Here is a 14,339-nt window from a genome sequence, read left to right on the forward strand (position 1 = left end):
AAGAGTGGCTTGTCAGCACTTAAACACTGAAAAACAGAAAAAGAGAGCGTCATTAGTCCTATGTAACTGAATTCTTCCTTTTTAGGATTTTTTCATTTGTCTTTGCTGCTGTTGGGCAGTTTTTCTCTTGCTGGTGGTTGTTTACCGACCAGTGTGTTTGCATTTCCTGAGATGTTGTACCCGAGGGAGGGGCAGAGTGACGCGCCTCCTGGCTCTTATTGGCTGTTTTGATTCAGGCATGGTGGATTCTTGCAAATGGCATTAGAAGCACTGGGTGGAGCCAGAGGAGAGATTGTCTGTCTGGTACTGCTGTCCGGACTGTTTTAGTAAATATGGCAAAAAAGCTATTTTTATACAGGTTACCTACTGACCTCAGTTTTACTTTAGCTTCGTTTCTGGGAGCTTCTAGGAGACTGCTCGTTGTCTCCAGGGGGCAGCAGCGAGTCAAGACAGCAGGAGGGTGCTGAAGAACGCAAACTCGAAGTTATGTTACGCTGAAAGTAAACAGTCTGTGAAAGTCCTCAAAGGAGTCCAAAACGTTCCTGTTATCCTTACTGCTTCAGTGCCTGTAGTGTCTACACTGCTGGGGAACCGAGGCTGGAAACGGTTCGGTCATTATTACAGAAACAGCTGCTGTGGATGTTTAACCTAAACAAGTGGGGAGATCCTGTTGACACCATGTGCCTTCCTTCGCTTGTGACATCTGACAATGCAGCCAGTGAGGAAGGTTGGCCTGCTGGGAGATCTCGTTGTTGACCCCTGGTGCACCTGTGGAATTCCACACCTGTCTGCTTTTCTTCACGCTCCTCTGATGCTTGCGTGCGTTTGAGAGTGCATTTTAGGCGCCAGGCAGCTGGAAGAACAGGACAGTCCCAGGAAGGAGATGGTGGGGAATTTCCTTCTTTTATTCCTCCTTTATTCCTTTTTTATTCCTTTTTTATTTGAGCGCAGTGACTAAAGCTTCAGTGGTTTGCAGTCTGCTCCGGGACAGCGTCTGATGTAAATAAGTGTGTTGAATTGAATTGAGTATTTGTTTGCTTGTTTCAGAGGAATAGAGGGATCCCACTCTGCACTCAGTCTGCTCTAGATGTTCTCGAAATGTGTTCTAGAAAGCTCCAAACCTGAGCTCAAGTCTCCAAGCTCTGTGCTACAGAAGTAGACAATGAGCTATATCACAGAAGCATCCTAACTCTGGAATCTTATCTGTTTAGTCACTAGGGTAGGTTTTCCCAATCCTGGTCCAGGATATCTTCCACCCTGTAGAGTGTAGCTCCACCCCTAAGCTAGCACAACTGGTTCAGACGTTGAGGGCTTTTAGGTACATGTGAATATTACAGCCAGGTGTGTAACTGCATTACGGGTCGCACAGACTAGCAGACTTTACTGCTCGCAAAGATGCCTCAATCTTGATGTTGACGAGTCGCTGATCGTGATTATGACACGAACAACATGGACGTCTCAGAGAAGACAGCAGGTGAGGAGCCTAGTGATTTCTGGGTCCTTATCTCTGATCATCTGAAAGCTAGCAATGCGAGCCAGGGCTCACCACGCTCTGCTGACCTGTGGAGATTGGCTTCGTTCTGCCATTTCTCTGTCGATCTACAGGGCTTCAAACATCAGATACTGAATGTTGTTATCTTCAGTTTCCCAAAGACTACAACAAACAGTCATGTGTGGTTGGAGAGGAAGCTGAAGTCAGTTACTCCTATTTTTGCCGAGTTACTGCAAGGCCATCTAGGGTGCGCCTAAGTTGGATACAAACTTGTGAGATTCTGGGGTCTGAATCTCTGGTTCCATGAAGGCTAGCAAATGCATTGTTGGAAAGGGCACATCGCTTTACTGACCTGTGGAGTTTGGCTTTGCCCCATATTTTTAAAGTCACGTAAATGACGGTTTTAAAAATCTGAAGTCGTGCAACCCTATTGGTCACCATGACGACTTCAGTCGGGACTGAATTTAGGACAGTAGCTATAACCGAATAACAGGTCCTAACTTCATATAAGAAAACAGTATAACAAACATCCTAACTAGACTAAATACTGTCCTGACTTTAGGATAAACAGCAACAGTACTGTACTGTATATTTGAGCTTTCACAGTTTCCCTTATCAGTAACACACATGAAGTCTGTCTAAAAATGCTGTATTGTGATGCATCAACCAAAAAGTGATAATTCTGTAATTGTTTTCATTTATAATAATGCTCAGTAAACTTTGCACTTACTGTTTTGGCCAAAATGAAATTCTGAATACCATCACCAAAAATAGTGTCGATTTTGTCTGTATCACCACCGTTCTTGATTGTACAAAAATGACAATCAAGTCATGTTAAAATGTCAGATTTCATGATTCACTGACTCACTCGCGAAAGCGAATCGTTCTGTAGTCGGAGATTTGCACCTTTAATATCTGCCTGTTTGCGTGATGTTGGTTTGGCCTGATCTCTCATGTTCTCAAACCGAGCTTGTGTTACTCACAGATCGCTCACACACACACGCTCCTAATTTGCAGGTTATTACTGGGGCTTTTGAAGCGAAATGACTCCAATTGAGCATCTCAAATGAGTTTCAGCTTCTCCTGAATACCCACTGATTCATCAAATCCCGTTAAAGCGACTCGCGCACGTTCGTGGAAATCTCAGCTTTTCGTCTGACAGTCGCGACGTCTTCAGCGGCTTTGCGTTCATTTATAACTGCGGATTGTTTGTGCAGATGTTCCATATTTTCGTCTCTCTCTTTCAGAAGCGTCATTAGGTGACTCGTCATGGTTGAGTTTCTTACTGGAGATTTTCTTAAATTTAGTTTCTTAATCTGGTGGTTGTGGTGAGAGTGAGTTTCAGGCCTTTTAGCTCAGGTTTGGAGTTTTTTTTACACTGTTCAAGATGGTTCTTCAAGGGTTTTTTATATATAATGAAGACAGTGGTTCTATATTGAACCATGAACACTGCTGGAGTTTTTAAACACTGTGTCCACTCACTGTCCACTCTATTAGACACTCCTACCTTGTTGGTCCACCTTGTAGATGTAAAGTCAGAGACGATAGCTCATTTGCTGCTGCACAGTTTGTGTTGGTCATCCTCTAGTCCTTCATCAGTGGTCACAGGACGCTGTTGGCTGGATGTTTTTGATTCTCAGTCCTCAGCTCTGTTGGGGTCCTGTGGGGGTCCAGCCCATTGAAGAACAGGATAACAAAGTATGCAGAGAAACAGATGGACTACAGTCTGTAACTGTAGAACTACTAAGTGAAACTGTATGGTCAGTGGAGCTGATAAAATGGGCAGTCAGTGTTGACTGTATGAAAATGTCTGGACCGTCTGTGTGATGCGTAGCAGGAGGATGAGGAGCCTCCCTCAGGACTGTGTGTGTGTGTGTGTGTTGAAGCTGTAATTGGAAGCCGCTGTGGGCCCCACCTTGGCAGGTGAATAAGAAGCTTCTGGTCTGCTGTTCCTTCTGCGCCTCTGTTCATACACAAATTACATTTGGCTCGTTAGATGGAGGAGGAGTGACGCTGGTGCTGGTTCTGCCGCTGCTCTTTATGTGGGGGTCCGTGTACCTACTTGCCTCGCCCATTCAGAACCAGGGCTTCGGGCTGGGCATTATGACAATATACATCAATACCGTTATAAATTATATCACAATACAGGACTGAACAGTCTATCATTCTTGTATCGTTTTAAATCACAATTTGAAAGAGCTCAGTTTTCAAATCACAAGAGCTGCAACTTTTAATTATATCATACATTATTTTAAATTGTCTTAATACTTATATTAATAGCACTAATTCAAGCTTCAAGCATCAAAAGAATGGATGTGCAGTTTTTCTTGAGAGGATAAAAAAGCCTGGCGTAGAGGTGGACGATATGGTGGACGATATCACGGCACGATATTTATTTTCCCTGAGTCCAGTTATTTGTATTCAACATTTCACACACTAAATCCAATTAAACAGGACTAAAAATCCTCATTATAATCAAACATGCAGTTGGAGAGTGTTTTTAAGTACTGACTATGTCCATGATGCGCTCAGAAAAACATATTGTGATGTAATTTATCACGATAATGATAAATGTAGTCATATTGCCCAGTTTAATTTATAGGAAATAATCATATTTAACCTGGTAACTGTCGCCCCATGTTTGCATACCCGAACTAAAGGAGGCGCTGTTCCCACATATTTTGGGCTACAGTCGTGATCTTCGTCTCATTTAAAAGGAAACACTCAACCATCAGAATAACTGAATTACTGACACAGAGTAACAGAGTCTAGAGTGGAGGAATTGGAGTCTAGAGCCTGGGGCTGTGTGAGGGGTCTGTGTGCTTTGCTGTCCCTCCTGGTGGTCTTCAGATGGTCCTGCTGATGCTGCAGATCTCCTCACGCTTTCTGCCTGTACGCGTCCTCTTTAACCTTGACATTTTATTTCTCATTAAGAGACTCACAGCATCTTTTTGGGGGCTTTGCTGAACTGACTGCTTCCCACACTTCTGTATTATAGTAGTTAATAATTATTATCAATTAACATACCAGCTTTTATTCAGTGAAAAGACTGATCAAACTTTTAAGCCTTCTTTGGTTCCTCTGTCTTTTCTGCTGACAGTGTAGATCATACAAACATTATAGAGCGCTTTTTAAATAAAACAAAGCCGTATCGCCCCCTACACTTCCTTTCATGTATTGCAGTCTGTCAGAATGATGAACTAACTAATCAAACAATATAAGTTACAGCATTAAAAGGAAATGTGTAGAAAATGTACAGTTTGATATATTCAATTAATCTTATTAACTATATTTTATTTAAATAATTCTACAGGACGATGTGCGCGCAGTGACCCCACTTATGCACAACAACACTGTTAAAACAGCCTGAAAACTCATCGATAATAAAACCCATGTTGACATTTTTTCATAATTGATGTTGACTTAGTTGACTGACTGTTGTATCAGTTCTTTTTCCCGGTTCTCTAGATTTGTTTTCTCACTCCAGCCTGCGTCGGTAAGCATGCCGTCCTGTTTTAGTGAGCCAAAAATGTATAAAGCAGTTGATCCGAATCTGTGTCTGTTTTCCCTGAAGACTCTGCTGGATGTGTATCGTCTCCTCTGCTGTATAATTGGCTGCCCGTGTGCTGCTGTGTCGTCCCGTCAGAAGTTTTGTGTTATTGATTTATGATAAACTCTCGTTCTCTCTCTGGGCGAGCCACATGAGGTAAAAACTGTAGACCTTCTTTCAGGGCTTGACCTCTGACCCGTGGCCCTGCTGTGCTGGTCATATTTGATTCAGACGGACTTTGTTGTGTGGCTGTGTCCAGATTGCAGTAAAAAAATCCCCTGATGAACAGGATTATGGGGGGTGAGGGGTGGAGACGGCCTCTGATGCAGCTCGAACTGAGGATCTGCCACACAGCAGAACGTTAACTCAAATATTTAATCACCAGATTTAAACGCCTCAGTCTGTCTTGGTTTATTTTTTCAGTTTTAGCTTCAAGATTTTAGTTCTTCTATTAAACACTTAATCATGGTACTTCAAGCGTTTCTTAGTAAAGGCACTGGTTCTATTTAGAACCATGAGTTTTATATAGAACCATTTCATGCTTAAATGATTCTTTGCATGGTGAAATGGTTCTTCAGACTAATGGAGAATGGTTCTGTATAGCACTCAAACTTGTAACAATAGAGGAACATTTTTTGGTGCTATATAGAATTGTTTTCAGAAAGGTTCTGTAAAGAACCCTATACAACACATTCTCCATCAATCTGAACATTTTCACAATGCAGAGAACCATTTAAGTGTGAAATAGTTCTATATAGATCCTTTGACTAAAAAAACCCTTGTAAGTGTGCGTTCTACGCCGAGTGGGTGGGGCTGCACTGCTGTGGGCCTAATGGGCGGAGCTAGACTGCTGTCGGCTGAATCGGTGTTCATGTGGAAACATGTTCATGGTTGTTGTTTTTGCAGCTTAGTTGCAGTAAGGGCCTTTCGTTTGTCGCCGAGGGCCAAGATGACCCCTAAACAGAACACCCCACCCCCACCCCCCCCCACGCACCCCCACATGTGCTGCCTGTCCAGCCTTTCTTCTCCTCAGTGTTGTTGAGGACACAGTCATGGTCAGAATCTGCAGTGAAACCATTTAAACTCTGGGAAAAAGAACACAAAGATGTTTTTTCCCCACATTTCTCTGTATGTCTGAGCACGTTCACGCCTCGTAAGTACAGCTGTACTACCGCACAGACGGGCGGAGGAACATATTATTCCCTTCTGCTCCTGCGGTTCCACAGCAGAGGTTTAACCCTGGCCCTCCGCTCACTAGGGAATTAATCTGGAGTTTGACCTCTACTCTCCTACTGTCCACTCTGACTGCACATTGATTTTCCTCTGTGTGTGTGCTGTTAGGACGAGACGGAACGTTTATTCCTTTTAGACCATCATATCATATTTTCCTAATGTTTTTGCTCAAATTCCTGTACAAACACTGAGGTTTTGTACCTTAATTGAGCAGTGCTGTTTAATAATGTTGTTGTTGTTGTTGTTGTTGTTGTTGTTATTGTTATTATTATTATTATTATTATTATTACTATTACTATTATTACTATTATTATTATTACTATTATTACTATTATTAGACTATGGAGCCTAATAATAATATGTGAGTGGAGAAAAATTTCTTCTATTTTAATATGTTTATCATGTTTTCAGTTCCGTTCCCCTTTATTTTGTTACTTTTACATTTTAATTTGAATTATGTGTGTTTTCTAATTTGTAGAGCTATTTATTTCTCAAATTTGCTTATTTTCATTTTTTAATTCATTATATGAAATGCTCTGAGAGGATTTCTGAAATACAGGTCGCTGTATAGATGTCATAGAGGAAGAATGGTTGAAATGTTTGTCCCGGGTGAGAGGAGGAGTAGCAGGGACAGAAAGGAGAGAGAGAGAGAGAGCTGCAGTAGGATTAGTCGGTCGTCCGTCTCTGTCCGATATTTGGCCGCTGGCCCTCAGCGCCGCGCTCGGCTGTTTGGCCTTGTATTGTTTTACATCCCTGTGGCTTCACTTTGAGGTTGCCCTCCCTTGCAGCTCTCACACACACACACACACACACACACACACACACACACACAGACACAGAGCTTCGGGTTAAGCGGCGTGCTGGCCTGTGCTCGTGGTGAAATAAATAAATGAGGCGGGTGCTGCACGGCTACAGCATCCTCAGCCAAATCTGCTCCAGTATTTGCTCTCCATTTACACTCATTTTATAGGGAGAAACCCGACCTGCATTCAATGTCCAGTTTATTAGAAACGCCTACTGTAGACAGATCTGTCCAAAAAGTCCTCCTGAGAGAACTCAGGCTGGACCCGAATATTCGCCTATTTAGATATTCATTCATTGGGTAGGTATTCATGTTTTTAACTGTAGGATTTGGATACTTAGCTGACCCGAGGTTTCGGTCCATAACACAGCTCTATTTTTAATCTGCTGAAAACAGAAGAAACACAGCCTCTCCAGCGCAAACGGCTAAAAATACCGCTTCTGCTCTACTCCGGAAACCTATCATTCCTCCCGCTTTCAGGCTCTTCAATGTAAAAGTCCTAAAACAGCCCAACATCAACATTTCTCCTCTTTAACCCTCCTGTTATCTTTGGGGTCAATTTGACCATATTCAGTGTTTTGTATATCTAAATTAATTATTGACATCATTTTTCGCCTCAAACACAAAATTAACTTGATATGTCTTCAGTCTCCTGCACACGTTTTGTGCGCATCATTGGTGGACATACCCGTGTAGAACGTCTGTTGTTTTTGTTGATACTGAGATCAATTACTTGCAATTTTATAATCTTCAAAAAAGCTTCCTTCTGCTTTAGAGCTCTAACCTAACATAACCACACGAGAGTTGGCTGGATGGGAAACCAAGACCACCGATTTCAGTAGGACCAGAGGTTTTCTGTTCCACTCCCGGACTCAAAAACGGCTTTTACTCTCGACCAAATGTACCGAACTCGAAGAGCAGGTGGCCCTGGATTCGGAAAAAAGATCTAGTGTGGAAACACCATCAGTGTGTTTTTTGCTCATAAAGATATGATGTAACATTTAGAACAAATACACCGGTTCCACCACTTGCATGATTGAATGGTTCTCTGCATGAGGAAATGGTTCTTCAGATTGTTGGAGAATGTGTTTTTGAAAATGGTTCTATATAGCACCAAAGAGTGTTCTTCTATTGTATGCGTGCTTGATATATAACAATAAGAGAACCTTTGTTGGTGCTGTAAAAAAGAAACATACAAAACAATCTCCATTTAAGTATGCAAAGGGTTCTTTGAGTGTTTATGGTTCTATAGACAACCATTGTCTTTACTAGAGAACCCTTGAAGAACCATCTAAGAATGTACATCATTTTGAATTTATTATCATTGTGGTTTCTACCTTCTTTTTCTTTTCATACAACTTGGTTTACAGACATTCATTTAGCTTTTATTTTGAAAGGCATCTAAAACATTTCACACTCAGGCTAATGTAAAATGCTAGACACTAACACACAGGCCTGCTGTGAAGGTTAAAGTGCCTAGTCAACACCAACAACATACACCAACTCCAGTATGGTAGGTTTTCCCAGCTTGGCCTTGAAATAAAAATGTGTTTAAATATGTTAATTCTTACACTGAGGTCAGAACGGAGGGCCAGAAACCACAATGTGGCTCAGTATTAGCAAACCAGAGCGAGCAGCCTTCTGCTGCTGAGCGTGTTTGTGAAATAGATTAGACGGGTTAGAAAGTTAAAATGCAGTTGGATTGCAACTTTAACACTAAAGGACAAATGTGGGTCTGGAGGCGAGTCCAGAGAGAATCAGCAGCGCTGCTGCTCTGAGAAATTGGGTGTTGGATCAAATGCGGCTGTTAAGACTTTAATCTAATCAGGTTAAGAAAAACTCTGGACGTCGCCTGAACGTACTGGACTATAGGGACTTCGCTGCTTAGCGCTTTCTAGGGATGCGTGATGCATTTTCAGCTGATCTGAAAACATCTGAAAGTGTAAATTAGAGCTGGGCAGAATGAAGATATTCATAGTTATTGATGATTGAGATACACGTCATCTGCCTCTCACTGTGTGGAACTGGTGTACTTGTGTGTCTGTCTACATTCTGTGTGAAACTGACCAGTGGACACTCAGGAATTCACGAAGGACTGACCCATCATGCCGGAAATCCTTTATTCTTTGTTCAGTCCACATTGGAGACACATGTGAAATGGCGTAGAGAGTTTAGCAGCGGTTTTGGAAAGTAGCGATGAGAACATTTTATCTGCTATTTTATTTATCTGTTCCTCTACTTTTGGGAACCTGAGACTTTTGAGACTTAAACACATCTCAAGCACTAAAGCAATTCATTCACATGAGTAAAGCTGTGTTTCCACAAGAGATATTGAGAATTTCTAAAACTAGACTTCAGTTTTTCAGCTTTAGAGGTGAGTTATCTCTGTACACAGAGCTCCAGGTCAAAGGAACCTCATTATAGAGAGAGCAGAGATTGTTCTGAACGTTTTGATGTAATGTGGGTATCATGACGTATGCAGGTGCCTTTGAAGGTGCATATAAGAGCATACACACATCAAGAAAATGCCCTCAGACCCCACAGGGTTAAACTCAGAGTGAAACTGGTTTGCGGTTCTCAAAGTATTTCCCTCCAGGATTTCCTTATTGCACTTGGTTTGCCTTTCAGTCGTTTAGTGGGGCAAAAATGGTTTGCATGTGTTTCTGTTTGGGCCACTTGTATGAATATTTGTGTGTGCTGTGCTGAGGGGTGTGTGTGTGTGTGTGTGTGTGTGTATGTGTATGGAGGTGGTGTTTGATGTGGCTGTGTGTTGGCTGGTACTGGTGGAGTGGAATTTTCCAGAAGGCAGCTCTGTTTTGCTCATGTTTTACTCCACCCTTCGTCAACATGGCTGCTTTCAGGACCCCCTCGTTTTTGCTCTGCTGGTGGCCGTCTTCTGGGGATCTTCTGGTCCAAAGTGCTGTGGAGAATAGCCTCATCTAATGCTCTGAACTCAGTTGATGAAGGCCTTGCTGATTAGCTGATCTGAATCAGGTGCGTTTAATGACGCAGTGAGCTGAAGTCTGCAGAGTTTTGGCCTGAGAGGCCTGGAGCCTGACACATGTGGTCTACTACATCCTCGCTTGTTCTGTCCTAGAAACAAAAGTTCATCGTGGAGGGCATCTTCGTCTCCCCCTCTGTAAAAATATGAGCCCAGATGACTCTGAGCTCTGTGTAAAATTAAGGGTGTTGAGAGGAGAAAATGAAATGAATCATGATAATAGCAGTTAAAGAAGAATAAACGGTGTCACAAACTAGTTCAGCTAGTTATCACAGCTGTTTGCTTCAGTAAACTCTGTCAAGTCTTAGGAAACTGACAAAGTGAATAACTACCAACCTTCCATAAAGCCGCTTGGCCAGTAAAACCACCAGTATTATTCTCCTGATTGATCCGGTGAAATTAATCATTTAAAAGTATGACGTTTTGTTGTAACTGTTGCAGATGAGGTTCAGGTGAGTTGCAGGACACTTTACGTGCAGTTTAGTTTCATGTAGGTTTCAAGCAGCCAAAGTTGCATGGAAATTTGTCTGTGTAAGGCCAGCCTAACTTGTTCTCTAGTGGCGCGTTGGCCCCATCGTGGGGTCATTGAGAGTTGAGTTGATGCCACATCCATCCATATACAGTCCAAGTGATCATAAACACAACCATTATAAACTGGTAACACATTTTTTTTTTAGAGTTTGTATCTTGCAAAATTTAATTTGTTTCTTCAATACTCATCTAATTCTGCTTCCACACTTCTGACTTGAACATTGCAGTAGTTGGTTTTGGTGAATGTGTAGTTCAGGATTAGCAGCTGTAAGAGTATAAAAGGCTTTCTACAGGAAGAGCACGTCACATAAGGACTTTAAAAGTCTTGCAACCCCTTGTGAATACCAATCAGTATGATTGCAGCTTTGTAAATATTGATGCCAGAGCTGTAAGTATCGATGCAAATCAGGAAAAACGGAATCACGATGCGGCGATTGATCGTAGTATTGGCACAGCTCCAGCTTGTCACCATGTGACCCGACTGAGAAGCGAGATGAAATGGAGGAGTCTGGTATTCTTGGTCAAGCACTGCTGTTGTCCTCTCACTGCTTCTGTCTCTCTATATTTCTTATCCCCTCCTCCCTTCCTTCCTCCTTTCTGTCCTCCTTTCCTTTTTCTGATGTATTTCGGTGTATAAATGGTGGCGTCCCCTTCTGGCTGTAATTACTGCCTGGTTCCAGTATTCAAAGTGAGCAATTTCCCCCAGTGCAGCAGGCCCCTGCTCTCTGTCATGTCCAATCAGCATCAGCACACGCACACAAGCCAGAGGAGGATCCACTCTCATTTGCATCAGAGAAACAGAGAGAGAGACAGAGGGGAAAGGAGGATAACAGGAATGCCAAAGACAGACAAATATAATAATAATAGTAATAATAACAGTGATGCCTTTCTCAAACCCCAAGTCTTCAGTGTGACAATTTAAATAACACCAGATTAGCATTGTTAAAGCTATTGATATATAATGTATTACATTTGAGAATTTGAAGTGATAATTCTCACTTTTCACAGTATCATTAATAGTAGTAATAGTAGAAGTACTAGAAGTCATAATAATAATAATAATAATAATAATAATAATAAATTTAATAGTAGTAGTGATGCCTTTCCCAAGCTTGGGATCTTCAATATGACACAACCTAAACACTGCCAGATCAGAACTATTGATATATTAATATGCATTTATTCTGAGAATTAGAAGTGATGACACTCATTTTCCACAGTATTTTTGGTAATAATGACAATAGTAGTAATAATAATAATAATAATTTGATATAATGTGACAGAGTAGCCATATACAACACGTTCTCTATCAATCTAAAGAGCCGTTTCACCATGCAGAGAACCATTTAATCATGCAGATGGTCCTTTGAGTATTCGTAGTTCTAAACAGAGCCACTGTCTTTACTAAAGAACCCTTGAAGGACTGTTTTTAAGTGTGTATGTAGTGAGAAACACTAGATTAACGTTGCCAAAGTTATCAATATACATAGATACATGTTGATTCTATAAATTTGAAATGACACACTCATTTTTCATATTATCGAGTCAGTTCATTTCATGTATATTAAGATAATGAAAACATTCTGCATGAAGTGTTGCTTTATAATTGTTATTTATTGATGATAATGATGATAATAATGATGATATTATTATTATTATTATTATTATTATTATTAATAGCAGCAGCAGTCATGCCTTTCTCAAGCCCAGAATCTTCGATATGACACAATTTAAATAACACCAGATTAGCTCTGTCAGAGCTATTGATATATTAAGTATTGATTCTGAGAATTTGAAGTGATGGCACTCACTTTCCATGGTATTATTATTGATAATAATAATGATAGTAGTAGTAATAATGGTGGTGCAATTCTTATTCCCAAGGTCAGCAATGTGACAGAGTAACCATATAGTGTTCCTGGTTCTAAACAGAGCCACTGTCTTTACTAAAGAACCATCTTTTTTTAAAGTGTGTATGTAGTGAGTAACACTAGATTAATGTTGCCAAAGTTATAAATATAACAATTCATACTGATTTTGAACATTTGAAACTGCACCAATACTCATTGTCCGTATTACTATTGTCCGAGAGTTAAAGCGTTTCTGTGTTGCATTTTTATTATATATGTGCGCTATAGATATTTTTCAAAGTACTGTAGGTTTTGATGATAAAATAATCTTTGCGCCTCTCAGCAGTGGCAGCAGCCGTCCTGAAGTCTAAATTTTGTCCATGTTTATCCGAAACAGTGTCATACAGCATCTGAGACCACATAAGGCCTCACTTTAGACATGCAGTTAGCAGTTAGCGCTGTGCCAATTGTTGGGGTGTAATCTTCCAGTGCTTATTAGCCTCACTAGCCTTGTAGCGCCAGTGCTAAGACTGGAAATTTTTAATAAAGAGAGGAAGAGGTTGTGTTTCAGGTACCTGCAGCAGTGTCTTCGCCCACGCCACCCTCAGGCGTTTGGTGGTGGTGATGTCACAGGGTCGGTGATGTCACTGTGAAGGTCTTGGCCAGTGGCTTCTTGTGGCTTTGTAAATGTGATCTGAGCAGACAGGTCCTTTAGGCCTTTAGAGGGACAGCACACACACACACATTCATTCTTTTCACCATCATGCCGCCTTGAAGCCCGTCACATCTGCTAATCTTTGACATCCGAACATTTAAAGCATACAAATGGCGTTTATTGTAGATTTAATTTGTTTGACAGGCTTCCTGTAGGTTATTACAATCCGTCTGAATGACTGTGTGGATCATGTGATCATTATAGAGCTCTTTTTAAATAAAACAGTAGAAGCCATATCACTCCCTACACTTCCTGTAGTGTATTACAGTCTGTCAGAATGACTGTGTGGATCGTAAGAACATTATAGTGTGCTTTTTAAATGAAACAGTAGAAGCCATATCGCCCCCTGCACTTCCTGTAGTGTATTACAGTCTGTCAGAGTGACTGTGTGGATCATATTAACATTATAGAGCACTTTTTAAATCAAACAACAGAAGCTGTAATATTTTGAATAACCAAGTTAAGTATAGTTTAGCACATTTAAAACCTGATTCACAGTAAATGTATTGTTTGACTAAATTTAAGTGAACATTTTTATGGTTTGAATTTTCAAAGAGCAAATGTTTTCAATCATATTTGGGGTCTTGTGATTGACTTCATTTCAAGCCTTTCATTTGCTGTGTTTTTAAAGCGAAAGCTCTCACAGAATATTCAGATATTTGAGTGTTTTCTGGAACATAATCCTCAGCTGCAGCACTGCCGGTCCTACTCGCTCTCTTTTGCTGTCTTTTGCACATTCTCTCACCCTCTAGTTCAACTAGACTCTAGTTCCTCTAGTTCAACTAAGAGTGCTTTTTATTGGCCTGACAAATAATACGCTTGTATCACCAGTGCTGGGGTTGCAGAGTTTAAGAATATTTTAATAAGATCATTTTTAATAAGATCAGTGTTGATCAACTCACACCCCCACACTGTGTCTCAGAACTAAAACAAAGAGGAGAATATCATTTTATACTGTGTTCTGGCAAGGAGTTACTGTTGTAAACGACACCTTGCAGTCTTTAAGAGCTGGGAGGCATCAGTTCATCAGTCGTCCTGCTTGGAGGATGATGTGGCAAATCTGAGGCTGGATTTGAGCTCAGTAATGGGGTTTCTCAGTGCATATAAACTTTTACTCTGATTTCTTTCGTTTCTCTGTCTGCGCATGTGTGAAAACAGAGTGCTG

At 41.0% G+C, this 14,339-nt stretch overlaps 1 protein-coding gene across 5 annotated transcripts in view; it reads left to right on the top strand.

Annotated features, from left to right (window-relative positions):
- qkia (QKI, KH domain containing, RNA binding a) overlaps positions 1-14,339 on the top strand; it is a 105,678-nt gene that overhangs the window by 32,559 nt on the left and 58,780 nt on the right. The gene's annotated exons all lie outside the window — the stretch shown is intronic.

This window comes from Colossoma macropomum, unplaced genomic scaffold (assembly GCF_904425465.1).
Source record: "Colossoma macropomum unplaced genomic scaffold, Colossoma_macropomum, whole genome shotgun sequence".
Classification (NCBI taxonomy): domain Eukaryota; kingdom Metazoa; phylum Chordata; class Actinopteri; order Characiformes; family Serrasalmidae; genus Colossoma; species Colossoma macropomum.